This window comes from Physeter macrocephalus, chromosome 14, assembly GCF_002837175.3.
Source record: "Physeter macrocephalus isolate SW-GA chromosome 14, ASM283717v5, whole genome shotgun sequence".
NCBI classification, from domain to species: Eukaryota; Metazoa; Chordata; class Mammalia; order Artiodactyla; family Physeteridae; genus Physeter; species Physeter macrocephalus.
The window spans coordinates 32276464-32300618 of record NC_041227.1 but is presented as its reverse complement, the minus strand read 5'-3'; positions in this window follow the sequence as shown (position 1 = coordinate 32300618).

Genomic DNA, 24155 nt, shown 5'->3' with positions numbered 1-24155 from the left:
TCTAAATAAATCCACTTCTTACCTATATCTTAGTCTCTCACTGAATTCTTTCTTCAATGAGACATCAAAAACCTCAAATTCACCAGGAATACAATGAGAGAATGGGCTTTAGAAACAGACCCACATGTACATATATGAATATTTGCTTTATGGCAGAAGTGGCATTACAAGTCATTGTGAACAGAATGAACTATGTATGTGTAAAAAATAAAATTATATTACTACCCCACATAACACATAAAAACAAATTCCCTACAGAGTAAAATTCTAAATGTGACTAGCACAAAATTTAAAACTTTTAAGAGGCTTATAAAAGAATCCCTTGATGGCCACAAAGTAAATTAGAATTTTATAAACAAGACAAAAATGCACAAACCGTAAAGGAAATGAATGACAAACTGGCCACATTAAAATGAATACAATCCGTGGAAACAAAATAACACCATGAACAAAGTTGAGATCTACACCACAGACAGTCAGAAGATATTAACAATGAACATAGTCATGGAAGGCTTAGTAACCAAAATACATAAGGCACTCCTCCAAAACAATGGGGAAAAAAATAAACAACCTGATAAAAAATGGTTGAAAATGGGCAAGAGATGAATAGGCAAGTTTTAAGGAGAAAACCAAATGCCAATAAACACAGAAAACATTACTTAACCTCACTAGTATAGACAAATACAAATTGGCACCATACTGAGATTCTTTTAGCCATTTGTCTCATAAAATTAAAATAGACAAAAATATTTTAAGTCTGACAACTTCAAAAGGAGGTGAAGATGGAAAGAAATGAACATGCAACACATCAGTTGAAGATAACATGGAGCAATCTCATTTGAAACAGAAACTCATAATCTCAGTGGCTTAATACAAAGAAAGTTCATTCATTGTTCATATCCCAGTCCAGGGGACATGTTTTTGGTCATACAGCCTCTGATGAAGTCATTCAGACAGCCCAGTCCCTCTCATCTTGTAACTCAACTCTGTTCAAAGTCCTTAGAGAACTCTCCTTGCAGCTGGATGATGAGGAAGGAAACCATTGGGAAGTCTCACTTCTTGGTCATGGAAGCTTTAAAGGACCACGCACCTCTTCTATTCACATGTCACCAGCATTCAGGTCTTCAGAAACATCTAACTACGAGAAAGTCCAGGAAATGGAATCAAGCTTTATGCCCAGGAGGAAAAGAAAATGGGACTTGGTAGATATGCATAATCTCTTGCCACAAAATACTTGTGCATTTCTGGTAAGAATATACATTAATACAATCATTTTGAAGGTAATTTTTAGTAAAATTTTCATTACACATACTTTTATAAGCAACAATTCAACTTAAGTAAATAACCTAGGAAAATCTTTTACACATGTTCAGAGGATCACTTACAAAGATTTTTTTTTTAATATTCCTTTCAATAATTTTTATAATTTTGATGAACAGAAAACACCATAATTTTCTTTTTGTTGAGGAATTGAAATGAGAACAGTGGTTTATTTATACAATGGAACATTATAGTGTAGTTAAAATAAATTTTAAAATTAAATGTTATCAGTGTAGATACATTTGAAAATGTGAATTACATTAATATAAGGTATTAAATGATAAAAAAGTGCAAAACCATATGTGCACAATTTTAAATTTTACAAAACAACAATTTCCACTGTTCATGAGTACATGTATATAACAATAGCATAAAAGCATGCAGGGAATAATATGCACTATTTTCAGGACAGTGGTAAGCTCTGAGGATGAAATGACAAGAAAGGTGATTTGAATTCTTAAAAAAGGAAAAAAAAATCTGAAGCGTATCTGGCAAAATATTACCATGTTTAAATCTAGATTTTGTGGACAAAGGTATCTGTTATATGCTCCCAGTGTATATTTTAAATGCATATTAATAAAGTTATTCTAAAAATAAAGTGAAAATATGTAAAAGATGTTTCAGCGCTAACTAGTCTGTCATAATTTTCAAATTATTTTAAGACTTCACATATTTCCACATATTGCAGTAGATAAATTATATAAAACAATTGGATTTTAGTATAATTTTTAAAGGAAGATCTTTGAGCAAATGAAATGGGAAAACATTATCTAAAAATCATTAAAACACATTAATTACAATGTTTTGATAAAGGCAGATCTTTTGGGTTTTTATGGAGGATTCATTACAATAGACAGGATTGATTACATCATTGGCCATCAGTGACTGAACTCAACCTCTAGTGCCTCTCCTCTCCCTGGAGGTGGATGTGAGACTGAAAGTTCCAACCCTCCAGTCACCTGGTTGGGTCACCTAGCAACTATCCCCCATCTCTTAGATAGGGTCCAAAAGTCATCACATTAACATAATAAGAGAACTATATTGCTCTCATCACTTAGGAAATTCCAAGGGTATTAGAAGCTCTGTGCCAGAAACAGGGACAAAAGCCAAAAAAAAAAAAAAAAAAAAACATTTCTTATTATAAATCCCAGTATTGAAACCGAGCAGAACACTTTGGGGCCCTCAGGATACAAATCCTTTCCATGTCCCCCATTTCTTGTTTGTGGGAAAAAGGCTTCATTCAGTCTCCTTGACCTTCCTTGAGTACCAAAGGGTAGTTTCAAACAGCTGCTTATCAAGGAAGGTTGGGAATGCAAAAACAAAGGAGGAACAGTCAAGAAACAATAGTGCAGGGTACTCCTCAAGGAATATAACTAACAATATATCTTTGAGTTATTCTTCAGGAACTAAGATCCCCTCCCAGGTGGAGAATGATAACTTCAGGCTGAGCACAAAAGTCCTGGAACAGCATAGTTCCAGGTAACAGGACTGGAACACAACAGTGCTGTTGCCTCACCACCAACCAGTTAGAAGAAAATCTTCAAACCCTGGAAGAAAATGAAGACTCTGACTCCCTTCCCAAATGATTAACTGTGACTTACCTCCTCTTTCTCCCTTTAAAAACTTTTATAGTCAAGCAGAATCTTCAGAGTTGATTCTTGGACATGAGTCTGCCTTCTCCTCAGGTTGCTGGCCTCCTGAATAAAGCCAGCTTTTCTTTCCAACCAACAATTGTCTCTCAAGTATTGGCTTTTGAATGGTGAGCAACCAAAACCTGAGTTCAGTAACAGTATCACAGCATATCTTTTAATTGATTTATTGCTCTCTTGCTCTCCTACCTTCCCCAATATACAAAAGTTAGATACATAAAATAATAAAAAATAGCTTATGCAGTCACGAAGTGGTAATGAGACAGTCACGTCTTAATCTTAATCCTTTAATGGTATATTATTTATAATATTATTTTCAGTATCTCAGTGGGGGCATCTAGCTATTTACAAACTGAATATTGATTAGAGATCCGCTGTTCTCAGAATCCCATGTGACTCTGACTTGGTGAGTGAATGCTCCATAATAACATAATTCTTAATTTTTAGGTTGTTTCAGCTACTCTGTCTCTTGAAAACTTATTCAGATCCATTTACATTTCCTTGAGATTTTGAATTCTAATACTGTGGTTTTGAAATCAAGCAGGACCCTATGGTACCCTCTCGGGTGGGTAAAAAAGCCTTTCAGTATCCCCTGTTTCTTGTTTGTAGGAAAAAGACTTCAGCTGCCTAGACCTTCCCTAAGTTCCAAAGGGCAGATTCCGTTTCTAATTAGGGAAGTAAGGAAATGCAGAAACAAAGGAGGAGCAGGCAAGAAACAATAGTGCAGTGATAAAGCAGGGTCCTGATTCCTCCTCAAGGAAACATAACAATATATCTTCTTTTTTTTTTTTTTTTTTTTTTTTTAGTGTTGGTGGTTTTCTTTTTTCCACACACACACACACACACACACACACACTGTATTTTATTTTTACAAGAGATAAATAAACTGACATCAAGCATTGTAAATGGATGACCACAATAAAAGCAACAATGATTGCAATTACCAAACATGAAACACACACATACTATGTCATAATATTGACATTCAGTTCAGTAATCCTCCACTGTAACAGCTCCTTTACTTTGCAGTGATAATTGATTTGTATATTTTTTGCCTCTGAGTCCTTGTGGGATTTTTTTTTTTATTCAAACAGAAAGTCACAAAAATTATAATCATCCTCATCAGTTCACTCAGTCCCATGTAATTAATTTTCTTTTTTTACCTTGATCTTTTGTTAGCACTTTTATGAATTCATCAGTTTTCCATTAGAGTTCTGAAAATGCTTATTAATTCAGTTCAGCAGTATAGTCAGTTACAAGAAACCTGTACTTGTCAGAGTCTTTTCCATGAATTCCTTGAAAATGAAACCCTTTTATAGGAACATTTTTGCAAAAGCATCAGAGTACAGAACTGTCTGTAAAACAATATATCTTTGAGGTCTTCTGCAGGAACTAAGGCCCACCACCCAGGTGGAGAATACTAACTTTGGGCAGATCACAAGATTCCTGGAACACCACCCTGTTACCTTACCACCAAACAATCAGAAGACAGTCACACACCCTCCAGCCCTCACCCCAAATTTTGCCTTTAAAAACTCTTCCCTGAAACCCATCTGAGAGTTCAGGTCTTTTGAGCACAAGCCAATCTATCTCCTTGTATGGCCCTTGTAATTAATTTTTCTCTGCTCCAAACTCCGATATTTAGGTTTGTTTGGCCTCACTGCGTCAGACACACAAACTTGTGTTTGACAACATGCATTCAGTTTCTACTGAATATATCAATACTTAATTAACTTAGTTTTAAGGGGTTTAAATTTTCTGGCACTAAATGTCATAGAACACCAGAAAAAGTGCTCAAAGAGCAAAGCATATGGTTAAGAGTTTCCAAAGAGTCACCTCAAGTTAAGGAGTATCACAGCATCCTGATAAGGAGAAGGAACTCTGAAAGCAGACCTTCTGGGCTTGGACAAGTAAAAAGAATTCTTTTTATATCCATGTATCTTTAAAAAAACATAGTACTTAAATAGATATCCGATACTAATATGTAGTTAATACTAACATTAATATATACATTATACTAGCACCTACCCTAGAAAGATTTTATAAGGATCTTAATAATTTAGTATATGTAAAGTGTTTAAGAATTTCTGGCAGATAGTAATCACTTTATAAGTGCTTATTACATAAATAAATTCTCACATTTTACAGCACCTAATTTCTCTTGAACTGAAACCATATTCATAATTGTGAGTCTGGAACCTCTCAGACTTGTTGGTGCAATGCCAGGTTGACGTAAAATGTTATGCCAAAATAAGTTATAAACAACAAATCACTCCCCATGACCAGATTTGTGATGGTACTTATTACCAAACAACAGTAAAACAAATCTTTCACTGGCATATGACTTGAACAACCACAAATGACACATTGGAAGAGATGCTTGTATCTATGAAAAACATAGGCTTATTATTAGTGAGCTGACCCTGATGCTGAAAACTCGGCCTCTGTGCACAGGGGTTGAATCAAATCTCAGAGACAGAGTATTGGGTGAAGTAAAAAAGAATAGCTTTATAGCTTTGCCAGGCAAAGGGGGACAGAGCTGGCTCGTGCCCCTCAAAAATTGTGTGTCCCAACCAGGGAGGATTGGGTGAGGAGTTTTATAGCAATAGTTCAAGGGTGGGGCTTCTGATAGTTTAGGATGTGTGCAAAGTTTGCAATCCTTTAATCTGAGCTCACTCAGGTAATCTGATGAGTTTTTGTGGTTTCTTTAATCTGGCCTTCAGGTGGTCTTCTTGAAGAGCTTCTCTGATTCCTTTAATCTGACTTCAGTTGGTCTTCTCTGAAATGAAGAATACTGACATCTTCCATTTGTTGGTTTTTAGTTTCTCCTCTGTGTATCACTTGGGGAGGAACCAGGACACTGCCCCAAGGCTGCATTATTGTCTCTTGGTTCCTCCTCCCTTGTCTATGTCTCCCCTCCCTTCCCTGATTAGCAACTGTTTAAATCTGCCCTTTGGAACTCAGGAAAGATCAGGGAGGCTGGAGTCTGCTCCTTACAAACAAGGAATGGGGGACATGGAAAGGCTTCCATGCCCAGGAGACCCACAGGCTCCTGCTCAGTTTCAACCCTAAACTTTTTCCCCACATCTCAAACCCCACAGTGCCTTCCTGGTGCCAAGACTTAAGGACTATAAAAATGAATATTTTTTATAATTTAATAAATTTACCTTGTTTTTATTTTTTTACATTCAATAAACATTTAAACTTTTAGAATAGTTGTAGATTTACAGAAAATTTCAAGGATATTACAGAACTCCCATCTACCCTGTACCCAGTTTGCCCTACTGTTAGCATTACAATGGTAATATGTTTCTATAAGCATTTGTGTGCAGGTTTTTTCATGGACATAAGATTCTAAAGCAGTTGGATAATACCTAAGTGTACAATTGCTGGATTGTGTGGTAAGATTTTGTTTAGCTTTATGGGAGCTGACAAACTATCTTCCAAAGAGCCTGTTCCACTTTGCATTCTGTCTCCCAGTGAATGAGAATTCCTGTTACTTCAATTGCTTACCAATGTTTGGTTCTGTCATATCATTCCTCCTCAATATTAACCATTCTACGATTAAGCTAGGTGTGTGATGGTGTCTTATTTTTTTAATTTGCATTTCCCTAATGACATATGATGTTAAGAATCTTTCATATGTTACTTGCTATCCGAATATCTTTTTTGATGATGTATCTGTTCAGGCCTTTTGACCATTTTTAATTGGATTTGTTTACTTTCTTATTGCTGAGTTTTAGTGTTCTCTGTATAATATGGAAAAAATCCTTTATCAGATAAGTATTTTGCAAATATCTTCTCACAAACTGTGGCTTGTCTTTTCAATCTTTTAACAGTGTCTTTCACTGAGCAAGAGGTTTATCTTTAATAAAAACTAGCTTATCAATTTATTATTTCATGGATCATGTTTTGTTGTTGCAGATAAAAACTCATCACCAAACCCAGGATCACACAGATTCTCTCCTATATTTTCTTCAACAAATTTTATCATTTTGCATTTTACGTTTAGGTCTTTAATTCATTTTTAATTTATTTCTGGGTAAAGTGTGAGGTCTGAGTCTAGGTTTATTTTATTTTATTTTATTTTATTTTTTATTTTATTTTATTTTATTTTACTTTATTTTACTTTTTACAAATGGCTGTCCAGTTTCTCTAGTACAATTTTTTTGGAAAGAGTATTATTTATTCATTAGTTTGTCTTTGCAAATTTGTCAAAAATTAGTTGACTGTGTTTGTTCAGTTCTGTTTCTTGTCTCTGTATTCTTTTCCATTCATTAGTATATCTAGTCTTTTGCCTATACCACATTGTCTTGATTAGAGTAGCTTTATACTGTCTTAATATCAGGTAATGTGAAGCCTCCAACTTTGTTCTTCATTATTGTGTTGGATAGTTCAGACTATTTGACTTTGCATGTAAATTTTGAAATCAGTTTGTCAATATTCACAAAAAAAGTGTTCTTGGCTTTTGAATGGGATTTGCATTAATTTTATAAATTAAGGTAGGAAGAATTGACATCTTAATAACATCAGGTTTTGCAAATCATGTCACCATTAATTTTGATCCTCTTTGATCAATTTTGTCAGTGTTTTGTAATTTTCTGTGTATATTTTGTGTATAAACTACACAAAATAGATTTTTTTCCTAAGTACTTAATTTTTAAAAATCTTTATTGAGATATAATTCACATGTCATACAATTCACCAATTTAAAGTTAAACTTCAATGTTTTTTAGTATATTTCAGAGCTGTGCAGCCATTACCACCATCAATTGTAAAAGATTTTCATGACCTCAAAAAGGAAATCCTCTACACTTTGGCAATTACTCCCTATCTTCTCCCTTAGTTGCAGGTAACCACTAATCTACTTTCTGTCTCTACAGACTGGCCTCTTTTGTATATTTGATATAAAAAGAATTTTACAGAGTGCAGCCTTCTGTAGCTGACTTTTTTCACATACATAATGTTTTCAAGGTTCATCCATGTTATAGCATGTTATTAATACATTTCTTTTTATTGCCAAATACTAGTCCACTGTCTGAATATGCTGCTTTTGTTTACCCATTCATCAGTTAACAATGGATATTTTTATTGTTTCTACTTTTTAGCTAATATGATTAATGCTGATATCAACATTAATGTACAGGTTTTTGAGTGTAATTATGTGTTTTAAATTATCTGGGTATATATCTAGGAGTGGAATTAGTGGGTTATATGGTAACTCTACGTTTAATTTTTTGAGAAACTGCCAAACTCTTTTCCAAAATGGCTGCTCCATATTACATTCTAACCAGCAATGTATGAGGGTTCCGATTTCTCTTTACATTTGCAAAATCTTATTTTTGTCCATCTTCTTATTATAGTCATCCTAGTGAATGTGAAGTGGTATCTCATTGTTTTAATATGTGTTTCCCTATGATTAATAATATTGAGTATTTTTCATGCCATACTGAACATTTTTGTATATCCTCTTTTGAGAGATATTTTCTTATTTTTCCCATTAAAAAAATTGTTATTCATCTCTTTAGTATCAAGTTTTAAGAGTTCTTTATATATTATGGATATGAATACTTTATCATATATGTGATTTGCAAATTTATTTTATTTTTTAATCCTTTTAAATATAAGTAGTATTTATTTGGATTTTAAGTTCCAGTGATTGGTTGCTGGTATATAAAGTTGGAAGACTTTTGCATATGAACCTTATCTACTGCAAACTTGCTCTACTCATTTATTAGTTCTGAGAGTTTTTTTGGTAAATATGGGAAGTTTTCTACATATACAGTTATCTATGAATACAGACAATTTTATTTCTTCCTTTCCCATCTGTACAGTTTTATTTCCATTCCTTCTATCACGGCACTAGCTAGGACTTCTAGTATCATGTTAAATAGGCATGGTAAGAGAGCACATCTATGTCTCATTCCTGATCTTTAGGTGCTGGCCAGATTTTACCAATTGTATTGATCTTCTCAAAGAACCAGCTTTTGGTTTAATTGATTTTTTATCTACTTTTCCTATACTCAATTCTAATTTTTATTATTTACTTTCTTCTACATTTTTTTTAGCTTTAAATTTTCTTCCTTTCTGTATATTCTTAATGTGGAAGCTTAGGCTATTAATTTTAGATTTTCTCATAGTACTGCTTAGAGGGAAGTTTTTAATGTTATAAATTTCCCTCTAAGCACTGTTTTAGCTGTATTCTATAAATTTTGATAAGTAGTATTTTCATTTTTATTTTATTCAAATATTTTAAAATTTCTCTCCAGACTTTTTTTTTCACCTATGTGTTATTTAGATGTGTTTTGTTTATTTTTTGCATAATGCTTTCCAGGTTCATCTATGTTGTCACAAATGACAGAATTTCCTTCTTTTTGAGGCTGAATAATATCCTGTATATGTATGCCACATTTTCTTCAACCATTCATTTATGAACAGACACTTACGTTGCTTCGATACCTGGGCTACTATGAATAATGTTGCTATGACATGGGAGTACAGATATTTCTTTGAGATAAACATTTGTTTCCTTTGGACACATACCCAGAAGTGAGATTGCTGGATAATAGTGTCATTCTAGCTTTAATTTCTTCAGGAATCATCATACTATTTTCTAAAGTGGCTGTACCATTTTACATTCCCAACAAAAATGTACAAGAGTTCCCTTTTCTCCACATACTTGTCAGCATTTTTTATCTCTAGTCTTTTTGTAATAGCCATTCTAACAGGTGTGAGGTGTTCTCTCATTGTGGCTTTTACCTGCATTTCCCTTATGATTAACAATGTTGAGTATCTTTTCATTTACCTGTTGGCCCTTTGTATATATTTGGAAAAATGTCTATTTAGCTTCTTTACCCATTTTTAATTGGGTTATTCATTATTACTGTTATTGAGTTGTATGAGTTCCGTATATATTTTGAATATTAACCTCCTATTAGATATGCAGATTGTAAATTTTTTCTCCCATTCCTTTACTGAACAGAAGCTTTTTTAGTTTTCTGTAGTCTCACTGGTTTATTATTATTATTATTTTGTTGACTTTGCTTTTTGTGTCCAATCCAAAAAGTCATCGCCAAGATCAATGTCAAGAAGATTACCCCTTATGTTTTCTTCTAGGAATTTTATAGTTTCATATTTTAAGTTCAAGTATTTAATGCATTTTGAGATGCTTTTTGTGTAAGGTGTAAGATAGGGGTCCACCTCATTTTTTTTGCATGTGGCTATCCAGTTTTCCCAGCACCATTTGTTGAAGATTACCCTTTCTTCATTGTATATTCTTGGCTCCTTTGTCAAAAATTAATTGACCATATGTGAATGGGTTTATTTTGGTGCTTTCTGTCCTGTTCCATTGGTTTACGTGTCTGTTTTAATGCCAAAACCCATATTATACTGTTTTGATCACTATAGTTTTATAATATAGTTTGAAATCAGGAAGTGTGATACCTCCAGCTTTGTTCTTTTTTCTTAAAATTATTTTGGCTATTCGGAGTCTTCTGTGATTCCTTACAAATTTTAGTTTAGTTTTTTTTTTCTATTTCTGTGAAAAATGTCATTGCAATTTTGATAGAGATTGTGTTGGATCTGTATATTGTTTTGAGTAGTATAGGTATTTTGACAATATTAACTCAATATTTATACCTTTCCATTGTTTTGTGTCTTCTTCAATCTTTCATCAATGTCTTATAGCTTGCAGAGTACAGATTTTTAACTTCCTTTGTTAAATTTATTCCTAAGAATTTTATGCTTTTATAATGCTATTATAAATGGGATCATTTATTTAATTTTTTTTTCTGAAATTTCATTGATGGAGTATAGAGATGGAACTGATTTATCATTATTATTACTGACTTTGTATCCTGCAACTTTATTAAAGTAATTTACTAATTATAAGTTTTATTTTTTGGTGGTCTATGGGGTATTCTATGTATAATATTATGTCATTGGCAAATACTAACACTTTTCCTTCTTCCTTTACTATTTAGATATTTTTATTTCTTTTCCTTACCTAACTGCTCTAGCTAGGACTTCCAGTACTATGTTGAATAAAAGTGGTGACAGTGGGCACTCTTATCTTGTTCTTGATCTTAGAGGGAAAGATTTCAACTTTTCACCATTGTATGTGATGTTAGCTGTAGGCTTGTCATATGTGGTCTTTATTATGGTGAGGTACATTCCCTCTATACCCAGTTTATTAAGAGAATTTATTATGAAAGAATGCTGGGTTTGTTTGTTTTTTCCTTCTCCTAAATTTGACCTTTGTTTATTCTTTTTCTAGTTCCTTTGTGTTTGGAAAAGATGCTTGATATGATTTCAATCTTCTTAAATTTATTAATACTAGTTTTATGGTCTTGCCTATGATCTATCCTAGAGAATGTTCCATATGTGCTTGAAAAGAATATGTATTCTGCTGCTGTTGTATGGAATGATGGAATGCCCTCTATATGTCTGTTAGTTCTGTTATAATATGTAGTTAAAAGCCAATGTTTCCTTACAGACCTTCTGTCTGGATGATATATCCATTGTTAAAGTAGGGTATTGAAGTCCCCTGCTATTATTGTGTTGCTGTCTATATCTCCCTTCTAATCTGTTAATACTTGCTTTATAAATTTAGGCATTCCTAATGTTGGGTGCATAGATATTTACAATTGTTGTATCCTTTGGATAAACTGACCTCCTTATCATTATATTATGACCTTTTTTGTCTCTTGTTACAGTCTTTGGTCTTGTATACTCTCAATTATTAAGTACAGTTAATAATTATGGATTAATATTAGTTAATCAGTGTAACAAATATATGTACTAATGAAAGATATTAATAAAGAAGGAAACTGTGTGCAGGGAGTTTTTGAGAATTCTCTGTACTGTGTGCTCAACTTCTCTGTAAAACAAAGACTATTCTAAAAATATAGTCTATTAGTTTAAAATACACACATACACTCACACACACACACACACATACCCTTATGGAACTCAGCAGGATAATGACAAAGTAGTAAAGGAAAAACATAACCTTAAATTTTTATAGTCAAAATAAGGAAGGTTAAGCATTAATTATGTGTCTAACTTAAGAAGTTAGAAAGAACAATAGGATAAATTCTTAAATAGAAAAATGATACAAGTACAAGAGAAAAACAATGAAATATGAAAGAAGCATGCATTAGACTAAACTTTATAAAAATATTAATGAAATACACAAAACTCTGATGAAATGACCAGTAAAAAGAGAAAGCACAAATAAACAAAATTTTGAATAATACCACATAAATAAAAAGATAACTGGAGAACTGAATCAATAACCTCACCAAAATCTATTTGAAAATTTGGAGGTCATGGATATATTTCTTAAAAGAATGTATATTTCATAAATTGATTCAAAAATAAGAAAATACTACCACAAAAATTTAAACCTATCCAAAAATTATCTGCCCATCATGTCACCCTCCATAGCACACCAGTGAATGCCACTATACATACACAGATGTCTGTCCTGAATGGTTATACAGGTATGATTTCAATCTTCTTATATCATATACAATAATTAATAAATGAACAGATATTCCATGTTTATCAATAAGAAGACTCAATAGTGTCAAGTTGTCAGTTCTTTCCAACTTGATCTAAGATCCAATGCAATCTCAATCAAAATCCCAGCAAGTTTTTTGTTTGTTTGTTTGGATATTGACACACTAATTCTAAAGTTTATTAAGAGAGGCAGAAAACCTAGAATAATAGTAAATACAATATTGAAGAAGAAGAACAATGTTGAAGGATTGACATTACCTGACTTACTATAAAGCCACAGTAATCAAGACAATATGTTATTGGTGAAAGGATAGATAGATTAATGGAACAGAACAGGGAGCCCAGAAATAGACACATACAGTTGTTTTTGTTTTGTTCTTCTTCTTCAATATTGTATTTACTATTATTCTAGGTGATCTTTGACAAAGCAGCAAAGGCAATGCAGTGGTGCTAGAACAACTGTACACCCACATGCAGAAAAATGAATTGAGACACAGACCTTACACCTTTCACAAAAATTAACTCAAAATATATCACACACCTAAATGTAAAACACAAAACTATAAAACTCCCAGAAAATCTAGATGAATTTGGGTATGACGATGACATTTTAGATATAACAAAAAGGCACAATCCATGAGAGAAATAATTGATAAGATGGACTTCATTAAAATAAAATTTAAAATGATACTTCTGTGTTGTGAAAGACAGGGTCAAGAGATTAAGAAGACAAGCCAAAGTTTTGGAGAAACTATCTCAAAAACACATCTGATAAAAAAACAGTTATCCAAAATTCAACCAAAAGAAAAAAAAACTTAAAAATCAGCCAATAACCTTAACATCTCACTAAAGAGAATCTATAGTGGTAAACAAGCATTTGAAAAGATGTTCAACATCACTATGTCATCAGGTAAATGCAAATTAGAACAGCAATGACATATTTCTACACACCTATTGGAGTGACTAAATCTAGTATGCTGACAACACCAAATAGTGGCAAGGATGTGGAGCAATAGGGACTCATTCATTGCTGGTGAAAATGCAAAATGGTACAGCTACTTTGGAAAATGGTTTAGTGCTTTCTTACAAAACTAAACATCCTCTTACCATATGATCAATCAAGAGCAATCATGCTCTTTGGTATTTACCCAAAGGAGCTGCAAATTTATGTCCACACAAAAACCTGTGCATTGATATTTATAGCAGCCTTATTCATAATTGCCAGTACTTGGAAACCACCAAATGTCCTTCAGTAGGTTAATGGTTAAATAAATTGTGATATACCCAGACAATGTAATATTATTCAGTGCTAAAAACAAACAAGCTTTTGAGCCATGAAAAGACAAGGAGAAAAGGTAAATGCAGTCTATTAAGTGAGAGAAGTGAAAAAGGCTACATACTGAAAAAAGCAAAACCATGGTAGAGTATAAAAAGATCAGTGGTTGCAAGGAGTTGGGGAAGAGGGATGAATATGTAGAGCACAGATAATTTTTAGGGCAGTGAAAATACTCTGTATGATAATATAATAATGGATACATATCATTTATAAATTTTCCAAACCCTTAGAAAGTACAACACCAAGAGTGAACCATAAAGTAAACTGTAGACTTTGGGTGATTATGATGTGTCAATGATGTGTCAATTGTTACAAATGTAGCACAATAGTGGAGGATGTCAATGATGGGGGTGGTTATGCATGTGTTGGGGATAGGGAGTATATGGGAAATCTCTGCACCTTCCTCTCAATTTTGTCTTGAATCTAAAATTGCTCAAAATATAAGGTCTTTAAAAATAAACAAAAACTAATATTTACACACACACAAAAACTTGTACATATATGTTCTTACCAGCTTTATTTGTAATAGACAAGAAATTGAAACAACCTGAATTTCCTTCAATGGGTGAATGGTTAAACAAACTGAGGCATATCTTTACCATGAAATGGAATACTGCTTAACAATAGAAGAACAACTCTTGTTACACACACCACTTGGACAGATTTTTGCATAATGCTGAGTGAAAAATGCCATCACAAAAGTTTACATAGTGTATGAACCAATTTATATAACATTCCTGAAATAATGTAATTATAGGGATGGAAAACAGATTGGTGGTTTCAAGGGTATGGTGCTTTAGAGGTAAGGGGTGTGGGTGTCTGTAAAGTTTTAACATGGGATAGAACAGTTCTGCACCTTGATTACAGTAGTAGCTCCACAACGCTACATATTTAATAAAATGGCATAGAACTATACATACACATAGACACACAAAAATGCATGTGAATGCATGTGTAACTGGTAAAATCTAAAAAAGGTCTATGGATTGTACTAATTCTATTACATGGTACTGTAGTTATGAAAGATGCTAACATCGGGGGAGGGTGCATGAAGGGTGCTCGGGACCTCCGTGTGTGTATGTTTGTGTATAAAACTTCCTGTTACTCTATAATTACATTAAAACAAAGAGCTTAAAAATTAAATATTTCTTGTAATAGAAAAAAATTTGACAAAAGTATTTCGAAGTGAACTAAAATACACTAAATCTGGAACTGCTGAATAATTTGGTAACATTATAGATGGAATTTTCATATAAGCAGTAATTAAATTGAAAAAAGTCACAGTATAAAACATATATAATTTTTGTATTATATAAAACATGTTGACAAAATTATGTTGGGATGTAGTCACTCAGGAACGGATAGATATGTGTTGAATGTATCAAATATCTTTGTTACTAACATTATTCCCTGAAAATGATGTGTGTGTGTGTGTATGTGTCACAGGGCCAGCTCCTGGAACTTACAGAAATCCGCCAGTTCCGGCGCCTCCATCACAGCCACCACAGCCCTGTGCTCTCTGTGGTGCACCCCATCCCAGCTGACCAGGCTCTGCCTCGCCCTACCCCTAAAAATGATTTTTAATTAACATATTTAATTTTGTTTCAATACTGCTGATTTCCTCGTTTCCTTTTTTCTTATTATTCCTTCCATGATTTCTACACATTTAAATGTCTAGTTGAATTATTTTAAGTATTTTTATCTTAGCTGGCAACTCTCAAAGTTTATTTTAAAATTTCTTCTAAGGTATTGTTTATTGTTCATATTCACACTGCCACATATAGAAGGTTATAGTGAATGCACCCATAAAACTTGATGGGTTTTTTTCTCAATACCTTTAAAGTAGGGTTGAGTAAATGGGCTTAGCAGTCAATTTCATGATGTTCAAGATACCCTGCATTGATGTTTTCATTTTTTGGAATTTTTGGAGTCTCTAATATGAATTCAAAACTCTAAGTATTAAGAAAGACATTTTCATTTTGAAAAACATTGATCATGAGAATGTATTTCATATTTGAGTACCTTCTCTTTTCTGTTTTACTGAATAATTTAGTGACATTACATGAGACTTTAACATATTTCATATATTTTCACTCAAGTATCACGTGACCCTATGATCCAGGAACATCTTATATATGAAATAAAGGAGACAGGATAGTGAGTTGTTCAATATCAGAGACAGAAAGTTGAAGAAAACTCTCTTTAAGCAAAAAAAAAAAAAAAAAAAAAAAATTGTTTAGTGCTTTCTGTGTGTGAGGTGCAGTTTGATGACTAGGGATGCAGAAGTGGCATACAAAACAAACAAAACATTGCATGCATGGAGGTTACATCTTAAGTAAAGAAAGCATATTGGTTTTTTGTTTGTTTGTTTGTTTTTTGACTCATTGAGGTAGTGAGAGAGTCTTTTTTCTTACTAATGTAAGTCGTTTCTATAATTAACCTGTTCTCCAAACTAATTAATGACTCTGGGTAGTACTGAATCAGAAATATTAACCATAGTTTTAATAGTACAAGAAGGGGATGATAAGTGTTCTTTTCTGATTTAGAGTCAATAACACAACATTCCTTCTGACCAAGGTCTCTGCCGTATCTCATGTCACAGTTTGAACCTGTAAGTTTTAAGTCAGCCCTGGGCTGACCAAGATGTGGCCCTTCAGTCTTCAGCACCATGGCCAGAGCACAAAGTAGGAAAAAAAAATGAGGGAAACTATTCACAGGAGTCTAGAAGCAAAGTCTTATTTTCTTCTTTTAATGATAGCGTCCTGAAATGCAAAATGTGACCATGTTATATAAATGTAACTGTGTGATATCAGGGTCTCCATGCCTAAACAGATTGTGGTCTGGCAAGTTTCCCTTCAGTTTCTTCTGGTATATACAATTGTTCTTACTGTTTACTTGCAAAAAACCTAAGGGTGTTGTTTGTTTGTTTTTCTTTTTTCCCCACCTAGGATAGCTCTGCAGAAGGTTTAAGAGGTTACTCTGCTTTTTTGACTGATGGCTGTCTCCAGCACATATTTCTCAAAGTAGAATTTCTGACCAGTTAGAGAAAGTCATCTTTCCTGTTTAGATAAGTCAATGTGATAAAGATAGGCATAAATTAGTTGATATAAAACAAGAGCTGATTTGATAATTCAAGTGTTAAGCATGTTTCTCAAATGAACCATTCATTTCTTTACTGCATCTGTTACCAAACACAAGTTGGTGTGCCAAGTGCACAGTGAGGTCAAACCAAAACGTTGGAGTTTGGAGCAGAGGATGGTTTATTGTAGGGCCAGGCAAGGAGATGGGTGGCTCATGCCTAAAAAGCCCTGAACTCGAAGGTTTTCAGCAAAGAACTTTTAAAGACAAGGTGGGAGAGGGGCATGGTTAGTTGTTGCAAACTTCTTGGTGTCAGATTCTTTTGTTCTTGAAGCTGTTCACACAGGTCAGGTCACGATGTTCCTATAAATCTCCAACAAGACAAATATTGTTCTCTGTTCTGCAACTTTTTATCTCTATATGAATGGACTCTTAAAGGTCAGAGCCCCGAGAATAGGCTATCCTGTATATTTCAGGCTAGAGGCAACATTATTTTTTCCTTTTTTTTTTTTTTTACAAAAGGTGCAGAGCCAGCATGTATAAGCATAGGCAACAGAGCACAAAGTTTAAAGTAAAAGGAACTGGTCTCGTATGGAGACAGATTTTTTTGTTCCCTATTACACATCTTTTCCAGATATTACATATAATATTAAATCTTGGTAGCTGAAGAGTCCATAAGAGATGAACTAGATTAAAATTTGTGTAAATATTGATTAGTTTTCACTGCCAACCTCTCTTCTTCTGAAAGCAGGGCCAGTCTCTTCTTTTAGGGGGAATCACTCCTCTTTCCCCTTCTGTTTATGTAATTTGTATAGGACTCATCTTACTATTCATTTCTGGAGTGGGCATGTGACCCAGGCCTGATCAATGAGAGCCATAGAGTGATAGGCAAAGAAAGACATATGGTCCAAGTTGGGTCAATCCCCATAGAATTCATGGCTTTTGATGTATCTCTTGGGGAAGGATTTTGTTTGTTTGTTTCCTTCTGAGACTATGGGTACAAAGAATAATGTCATATTGGCAATTCTGGTATCCATTTTTTATACTACATAGGGGAGGATTGAAGAAAAGGAAAAGACATGAGAGATCAGATCTGCTGAATGAAGTTCTGATCAACCAGTTGATTGCAACCAATTTACTCCTAGATGTCTTAGTTATTTAGGCTAATAAATTTTCTGTTGGGATTGAGTTTGAGAGTTTTCCATCCCTTTTGATAGAAAGATTCTCAGCTGATAGAAATCCATTCCACTGTTTTAAAAATTCAAAAAAGGAGGACCAGGGAAGTGAAAAGATTGTCAAAATTCCAATAACTAGTTATTTACAGTAGCAGAATTGGAACTAATCCTTCCTACTTTGGATTAATACTTGGTACAAAACAGCATACTGCATTACAATATTCAGTATACTTTAATACCATAGAGAGGGGTTGAGACAGATAGACACTTCTGCACATGATTGCATGGCAGTATGATTCTGACCACAAAAGACTGGCCCAGTTTCAGAAAATTGTGCCATCAATTTAGTACAACAACTAGTACAGTTAGTACCTTTGTAAAAGAGGAGAACAAACCTAACTCCATTTTGACTCTATTCTTTTAGCTTTAACTTTGTGCTCTGTTGCCTGTGCTTAGTCATGCTGGCTCTGCACCTTTGTAAAAGAATTTTACCTATAGCCTGAAATGTACATGATATCTCATTCTCAAGTCTCTGTCTCCCAGGTTGTACCTTTAAAGATATAGTGCTTTTTGGGACTTTCCTGGTGGTCCAATTGTTAAGATTTTGCCTTCAATGCAGGGGGTGCAGGTTCCATCCCTGGTAAGGGAGCTAAGATTCCACATGCCTCATGGCCAAACAATTGAAACATAAAACAGAAACAATATTGTAACAAATTAAATAAAGACTTTAAAAAATGGTCCACATCAAAAAATAAAATCTTAAAGATATAACACCTTTTATTCATACAGAGCTAAAACGTTACAGAATAAGAATAACATTTGTCTTACTGGAGGTTTATAGGAACTCTGTGACAGCTGCAAGAACAAAGGATTATCCCCTACAAAATCTGGTCAGCACCAAAAAGTTTGCAACAACCAGCCACACCGCCTCCCCTTTTTAGTATAAAAGAAGCTTGAATTCTAACGCAGGGAAGATGGTTCTTTGGGACACTAGACTGCTATCTCCTTGGTGTGCTGGCTTTCCAAATAAAGTCGCTATTCCTTGCCTCAATACCTCATCTCTCAAATCATTGGCCTGTCATGCAGTGAGCATTGCAAGCTTGGACTAAGTAACACACCAATTTAATACAATCAATTCTTGATCAACAACTATGATCACAACAATTCCCAAATAGTTTTGTCATTGTGTAGTCATATGGTGTTTACTATTATCATGCACTACTTGTATTAGTTTAGACATAGTTTGTAAATTTTTAACTTGAATGCAATTTAGTCATGAAGAATAGTAATAATGGTATAATCAGTTTGCCGTTGCATTCTTATTACAGATATAAAAGAACAGAACAGCTGTCTTAGGCTTTTCTTAAGTGTCAGTATAAAAATTTAGGATTTATAATTTGTACATATTGGTACAAATATAATGTACCCCTAATAATGAGGGGCCCCTGCACATAGGGGTATATGTTGTTTGCAATTTACTCTAGATGTAGGCTGAAAGATATTTCTAAACTTGTTAAGTCCATTTATTCATTAACTACATTAGAATGTGTACATGAATAATTATGATATTTTTATATCGTATAAATGTTTTCAAAGTGTCAACTATCCTCTGTATTGAGAGGAAGGTAGAATGTCTCATCAAGGCAAGTATATATGCTTTGGAGTCAGTATCACAATATTGTTAGCTGTATGACCTCAAAACAGTAACTTAGCCTCTCTGAGTTTCAGTTTTCTCATATAGAAGATGGGGAAAAATAATACCTATTTAATTAGTTGTGCCATTTATATTAAAGATAACATGTTAAGCACCTAAAACACTGTGTGGCATAGAGTAGGGTTTTAAAAAATGATATCTACTCTTTTCTGAATACTGATAAATATGTGATATCTTGTATAATATGTACAATAAAAGATTTAGGGCTTCCCTGGTGGCGCAGTGGTTGAGAGTCCGCCTGCCGATGCAGGGCACACGGGTTCGTGCCCTGGTCCGGGAAGATCCCACATGCTGCGGAGCGGCTGGGCCCGTGAGCCATGGCCGATGAGCCTGCGCGTCCGGAGTCTGTGCTCCGCAAGGGAAGAGGCCACAACAATGAGAGGCCCGCAAGAGGCCCGCATACCAAAAAAAAAAAAAAAGATTTATCTGAAAAATATCCTATTTATTCAATAAATCAAAGGAAGACAATTATATTCATATTACTTCCTTTGAATATGAGGCAACTAAGTCTTACAAACTCTAAAGACTGAAAAAGAAAATGTAACAGTTCAATCTCTGAACTTAGAATAATCTCAAATGCTCTGCTTATATTTTCTGTCTGCTCAATAAACAAAGCTTCCTCCCACTTCTGTCCACGATAGAGAAAGTGGACAGAAATTTTCTAGAATATTTCAAGAAATGAGCAACATTATGTAGTTAGAATTGGAAATCCTTGTCCATTCTGTTTGCCAATGACTTTCAAAACAGCCCATACTTAAATTTGCCCTTCTTTTGGAGGATTACTTTATCAGGTACCATAATGAGAGAACAGATAGAAAGGTTATAAAACACACCCAGAGTTCCCCAGGATGACAAAACCTGGCAAGAATACATGATTTTTTCATCTATGGGCCTTATCCAACTTAGCATTTAATATCTTTTAACATAGTATTCATTTTCTCCAGAATGCAGGTGGCAAAGTAGTACATCAAATGAACATTAATATGTTTTATTTTGCTCAGTTTCCCAGGGTCCCATGGGGTGGTGCTGGAAGAAAAAGATGAGTTAGAAGTTGCCAGACAAGATAGATGATGTAAGTCCTTTCTTAAGGCCAGGGCAGTATATTCCCTGACCTCAGCACTGCTAAAGATCAAGCAGAAGCAAAGGACCCTCATGTTCTTCAGACCAAGAAAATGCGACAAAATAACTGAGTTGCTTTCATACAAATAACTAAGCTTGTTTTCATACCAACATTTTTTGTCACAAAAAATTTAGCTGAATATTTTCCCTTCTGGTAGCCATTGACTCTGAAACAAACAAACACAACAACAAACAAACACAACAACAACAAACTCAAAGGTAAATCATAATCTCATGTTCAGTGGCTGAGCCATCACAGTACTTTCCAAATAAAAACATCTTTTAAATTGATCAGAATGAGACACTAATATCTGACACATTTGTTTCTTTTTATTCTTTTCTTCTGAAGAGAGGAATATGGATTGTAGTTTCAACTGAAATTATGGTTATAGTAGGTACATTCCTAGGCACAGTATTTTGCACAAAGCTGGTGGTTAATAAGTACCTCCTGTTGGATAGAATATTAAGGTGGTGAAGAAACATGACCTTCATCTAAAAAGGACATGGGTTTGAAATCTTGACTTATTACTTGGACAAGGCAGTGCATCTGTGTCTGTTGTTTTAGCATTAGTAACACACAAAAATTCCTACCTCAAAATGTTGTTAGGAGCAGTGGTTCTTAAATAACTTTACTGCACATGAAGCACCTGGAGCTCTTATAAATTCAAATTCAATGAATCTGACTACACTCTAATGGCAAAGGTTTAGAGGCTAATGTGAAATGGTATATGTGAAAACACTAAGAACAGGACCTGGAAAAATGTCTATTGATGTCCTTTGCCCATTTTGAAAATCAGCTTCATTTTTTTTTGTTTTTATTTTTATTTTTTGCTATGGGTTGGATGAAAGAATGAATAAATTGTGATATATATATATATCACAATATATTCATCTGTATATATATATGATGGAATATTATTCAGCCTTAAAAAATGAGATTCTGCCATTTGTGACAAACTTAGCTGAGAGTGAAGGACATTATGCTTCCTGAAATAAGTCAGATCCAGAAAGAAAAAAACACTGTATGTCTCACTTACAAATTGAATCTAAATAAGTCAAAAACATAGAAGCAGAGAGTAGAACAATACTCACCAGGGGTGGCACAGTTGGAGAAATGGGGCAGTGTTGGTCAAAAGGTACAAAGTTGTAATTATGTAGGATGAATACATCTAGAGATCAAATGCACAGCCTGATGACTCCAGTTAATAATACTGTATTGAAAGCTGGAAACTTGCTAAGAAGATTTCACGTACTCTCATCATGTACACAAAAACATGGTTAACTGAGGAGACAATGTGTTAATTAGCTTGACTATATATCATCATGCTGTACACCTTAAATTTACATAATTTTTATTTATTTTCTTTGTTTTATTTTTCTTTCTTTTTTTTAAAAACTATATTCTGCCTAAATTCTATATCTTTTTTTTTTTCTTCTCTCTGGATGAATAGTGAAATGGAAGCAAACTTGGACTGAATAGCCAGAAGTTGCTAAAGGGACAAGAAGCATTAGGCATTGCTGCTTACAGAAGAGTATCTCTCTCAATGGCCCAAATGCTTTTCAGTATCTCTGACCCACTAACTTAAGCATAAACAAGTCAGGGAGAACCAGCACATTTAGTACTTCATCACCCCTAGTGGACAGCTTGCAGAAAGCAAGATCTTTGAAAAGTGACATAAAAAGGATACATGCTCAGGAGTTGGTGGACACCTTCTCTAAGACAGGAGTGGGGGAAGGCATAGAGAAAAAAGTGGTACACCTCTTTGCCCAATCCTGAACCTGGATGATGCATACATACTGTGATGCCGAGACCCATCCATGCCTGGGTGCTGCTCCCAGTTGCAAACCATTGTTCTTCAGAGAGGAAACCTGAGCTGTTTTTGATGGTGTTGGGTGTACCTGTGGGCATACACTATAACAAGTGGTTAAAATTCTCATAGTCAAATCATAAGAAGTACTATGTGTTGATTCCTCAAATACACTTCTATTTCAGATCTCCTTGACATAGCTGTGCTTTCAAAATGGCTAGAAAGAGAAACCAATCAACACAGAAAATTACCTGACAATTAATCAGAATCATTCCAAGCTTCCTTTCTCATGTAGATATTTACATTGGCTGATAACAATGGATATATACCTGGATATATAAATAAGAAGACAATGATAACTTATGTGTACAGAGAGACAGGTTTTCTCTAAGGCAATTGTGACAACCAGGCACAAAGCCACCACTTATATGAAGGAAAAAATTACAAATTTAATTTGACAATATAATAAATAATTTAAAAATTTTCTACCTGACCGTTAGCTGGCAAAGAACAAGAAAATTTCACATATAACTTGTGTTATACTGATTGGTATATGATAGGCTTTCAATTTGAGATTATTGGACTAAACTGAACTAGGAAGGATAAAAGGAAGAGGAAAATGAGGAAGAAAGTGTCTTTTTGGCTGAATCTTCTTTTCTGACATGTGGAATTGAACACAGCCAATGTTCTTACAAACAATGTAAAAATAACCGTTTATGTCAGTATCAGAGCATTCTATCAATAATGACCCAGGGGACATTTCAGCATAGCACAAGAGCTAGAAACCTTGAAATGTTAATAAGATGGATTTGCAAAGGAAAGTGATATATTCTTATTATTCTTTATTTCACTTGATCATGATTAGTTTTGATTTTATAATTATTCTTACATCCTCACTACAGATTTCCATGCCTTTATTAAATAAATATTTCATTCATGTCTGAAAAGTGTCCTATATATGATGACAAAAATTTTAAGAATCAACAACTTGCTTAAAGGAAATTGAAGGATGCCTGTCATTTCAGGTAATTTACACTGATTCTCATAGCAGATTCTCTCCCAACCTTGGCAGAAGAGACAATGCTGATTGCAAAAGGAGTATACTAGGTGAACATTTCCACATATGTTACTTCTCTTTGACTCTTCACAAATCTAAATCCAGCCCTCTGAAATTTTTTTCTGTTCTTGCAAATAATTTCAGAGAAAAATGCAATTTTTAGTAGTTATTTGTTCCCTGTGGATTCCGCGGATGACTTTTTCCTTATGAGCTTGGTTATTGTGTTACTGTGAGCTTCTTATTCTCCTTGGAAAATTCTTGCCGGGAATTCTTTGAGGCCTAGGATGAGAGTGCATTTCTTCAAGAGAACAAACATTTACTTCTGCCAGGTGTCTGCTGTCTGGGGCCAATTTAAATTAGTTACGGGTTGATGTATT